Source organism: Triticum dicoccoides, chromosome 3A, assembly GCF_002162155.2.
Source record: "Triticum dicoccoides isolate Atlit2015 ecotype Zavitan chromosome 3A, WEW_v2.0, whole genome shotgun sequence".
Taxonomy (NCBI): domain Eukaryota; kingdom Viridiplantae; phylum Streptophyta; class Magnoliopsida; order Poales; family Poaceae; genus Triticum; species Triticum dicoccoides.
In genome coordinates, this window is record NC_041384.1 from 71,535,083 (window position 1) to 71,538,958 (window position 3,876).

Here is a 3,876-nt window from a genome sequence, read left to right on the forward strand (position 1 = left end):
AAAAAGATACAGAAAGTACATCTCCCCGTAAACTTGTGGGGAGAAGAGGCTTCTTTTACGGATCCTCTAAAGTTAAAGCCAGTTTGTAGAAACTGTTGGAGAGGCTTTTTTGCCCTAAACTTTTCGTAAATGATGGTTATATTAGAGCTAAGAGCATCTATAATCGGAAGCCTCAATTCTCCGCACAGGTCCCAGCGGAGAGCGCATTCACTGGACAAGAGATAGAATAAAAAATGCCAACCCCCCCCCCCTCCTCCGACCAGTCCATAAATCCCCATACCCAGCCCATATATGGGGATGTCCTGGTGTGTCCGGATAGTCTGTCACGTAGGATGCGAACCACTTTTTCTCGGTTTTTATTCTTTCGTTTATCTCTCTCTTCAACTCCATCAGTCACATGCATGTGACTCAACAATTTAGAGAGTGTGGTGTTCTTCAAAGAAATTGGAAGGTGGGGGAGGTGTCAAAGCCGACATGCCCGGGTACTGACCGAGCGCGTCCGCGGAGGTTTAGAGGGTTTTTTTCTAGGGGTCAGATTTTTTTTAGGGAATGCCATCATGGCTCACTTTATTAACTTGGCAATAAGGTTACATCGTTCACTAACACATTAATCAGGAAGTCTGGGGTTCATCGACCCAATTACAAGTCTCATTATTTTCATAAGCAAACTTAGCTAAACTATGAGCTACCGCATTCGCTTCCCGGTTACAATGCAAAAAGTGTACTGAACCTATCAAGCCAGCCATGATGAAGCATTGTGCATAAACAGCTGTTCTAAAGCATTCTAGGGGTCAGATTATGTTCTAAAGCCCCATCCTATTTTCGGCCTAACTTATACTCTATTTGCGGGGAATAACTTACACTCTATTTGTGCTATCTAAATATGGAACGCGCAGTCAGAAAGGTTTCTTCTTTTTTTTTCAAATGTGGAAAGGCAGAGGGGAGGGCTACTTGCAACCATGGATGGATACGGCCGGGAAAACTTTCTGTGTGCGTCGTTTCTCTGTTCCGAATAGCAAACAAATAATACTTTCCACCCCCTCAAATAAAAAAGGGAATAATTCTTTCCATATGAACAGCAGACTTACCTTTGATTCTTGTATGTACTGTATGTATGTTGTACTTATAAATTACACGGTGAAGAAAGAGAGAGCGTCCATCAAATCAAATCAAAGAAAAGAAAGAAGAGGACGCTGGAAATCAGAAGCGGAGGAAACTCGCCGAGCTCTCTACTCGTGCCTGCGACGATAATCAACCATGGCCTGGTCATTGTTTGATGGGATCATCACCTTGGGGAGAGGAACTACGGACTCCTCTGCCGTACCTGGCAATACGTCGTCTATCCACTCTGTCGAAGCGTCGGCCGGTGAAGTGCTCTGCGCCGGAGCATTGGCAGCTGCGTGCTGGGCGGCGTGGAGGTACTTCCAGTACAGTAGATGCCTGCGCACCTACGGCCGGGACGTGACGGCCTTGGCCGGCAAGGCCGATCCGGTGATCGGGCGTGATGACGAGATTGATCGTCTCATACGCATCCTCTGTCGCCGGACCAAGAACTGCGCCGCGCTTGTGGGCGCCGCCGGGGTCGGCAAGACGGCCATCGTCGAGGGCCTCGCCCAACGCATCGTCGCCGGGAAGGTCCCGTCCAAGCTCGCCGGAGCGCGTGTCATTGAGCTCAACCTCGCGGCGATCGTGGCTGACACAACGTACGTTGGCATGTTCGAGGAGCGTATGACGGACTTTGTCAAGAAGGTGGAGGCTGCACGCGGCAAGGTGATCTTGTTCGTCGACGAGATGCACATGCTTCTCGGCGCCGGAGCGGCCACGGGCACCCAGATGGACGCGGCCAACATGCTGAAGCCGGCATTGGCTCGTGGCCATATCCGATGTGTGGGCGCCACTACTGACGATGAGTATTGCATGTACATCGAGAAGGATCCTGCACTCGAGCGGCGGTTTCAAAAGGTGCACGTTAAGGAGCCCAGCACCCATTCCACCATTGCCATCCTCCAGGGGCTTAAACCCCGGTACCAGAAGCATTATGGCCTCGAAATTCGTGATGCTACCATTGATGCTGCCGTACACCTCGCTGACCGCTATATTGCAGGTGGTTAAATTTTACTGCGTTTATTTTATTATTACTGTTGTTTCGAGACGAAAATTTACTTACGAGCTGAGTTGGGATATCATTGTTGTGTATGTGTAGGTCGTCGGTTTCCTGATAAGGCAATTGATCTCATTGACGAGGCTTGCACGACAATAGAGCTAGGAAGAGGAAATCCAGTTGTTGCGCCGGATCATATTGCACAGGTTGGTATGCACATCACTTCTATTATTTCAGCAGTGTGCTTGTCATGTATATGTCTGAACTGGGGTTTTTGGTTTGAAGGTTGTGAGCGGATGGACTGGAATTCCTATAACCACGCTTAATCAAGAGGAGAGTGTCAAGTTAATCCACTTAGCCGATAGATTGCATGAGAGGGTTGTTGGGCAGAATGAAGCCGTCAATTTAGTTGCAGAAGCAGTGTTGCGTTCAAGGGTTGGTCTTCACCAAGCTGGCTAACCGATAGGCTCCTTCCTTTTTTGGGGCACAACGGGTGTTGGAAAAACAGAGCTTGCAAAAGCTCTCGCCGAACAACTATTTGGTAGTGAGAAAATGATGCTTCGCTTTGATATGTCTGAGTATGTTAGTCCCGAGTCCGTGCTACGTCTCGTTGGAGCACCCCCAAGGTTTCATTTATAATACACACACCTTAATTTCAAGCATTATTATTATATCACAATATTTAGTTTTACTCATACAATGTTTTCTTTCATAACACCATAAAGCAATCATGGTTATGAAGATGGTGGACAACTGACCGAGAAAGTTAGGAGGCGCCCATACAGTGTTATCCTTTTTGATGAGGTGGAGAAGGCATATCCGTCAGTGTTGAATGTTTTTCTTCAGCTCCTTGACGATGGTGTGCTGACTGATGGTAAAGGACACAATGTAGATTTCAAGAATACAATTATCATTATGACCTCAAATGTTGGGGCAGAGCACCTAAATGTAGGAGTGGCTGGAGAAAAGACAATGACTGCTTCGCGAAACCTTCTCATGAAACAGGTTTGTGAATCACAGATAGTCCACTTGGAATTTAGTAAAGCAGTTGCTCACTGATTCATTATGACATATATTTGTTGGTGCAGGTTCAAAAATGCTTCAAGCCTGAATTTCTCAATAGATTAAGTGAAATTGTAGTATTTGAGCCGCTCTCACACCATCATCTGAAAGAAATCGTGAATATCCAACTGAAGAGTGCCCTTGCTAAAATAGTTGGCAAGGGCATATCTGTTGTTATAAATGATGCCGTGTTGGATGTCATTTTGTCGGAATCACACGACCCGGTAAGTATTTTCCTTTTCAAAGTAATCATACCATCTATCTTGTCTTTTCAAATAGCAAATAGTAATCCACTTTCCCTATGTTACTGAAGCAACACTACTTGGATTTTTACAGTCGTACGGTGCAAGGCCCATAAAAAGGTGGATAGAAAAGAACATAATGACAATTATCTCCAAGATGCTGGTCAATGGAGAAGCCACTGAAGGATCAACAATCTCCATTGATTCGACCAGCGACAAGAAAGGGTTGAAATACCAATTGGCACAGAAGAAAAATGTGACGGATCAGTGAAGCAAGAAATATTCCAAGTAACTCGGGAGAACAACGGTGATGGCTTGATCTTGGTTGCGGTTTATATGGAAGGAAAAAGATGTGCATGAAACCATTTTTGACCACTAGTCTTCCTGCATGCTTAGTATGATTAGATTAGATTATGTTTCCAATACGAAGTTCAGTTGTCGCGTATTTTCCTATTTGACTGATCTTCGAAA

The 3,876-nt window shown here is 45.7% G+C and overlaps 1 pseudogene; it reads left to right on the top strand.

Annotated features, from left to right (window-relative positions):
- Positions 1-1,257: 1,257 nt before the first annotated feature.
- Positions 1,258-3,676, top strand: LOC119271972 (annotated as a pseudogene).
- The last annotated feature ends 200 nt before the right edge of the window (positions 3,677-3,876 follow it).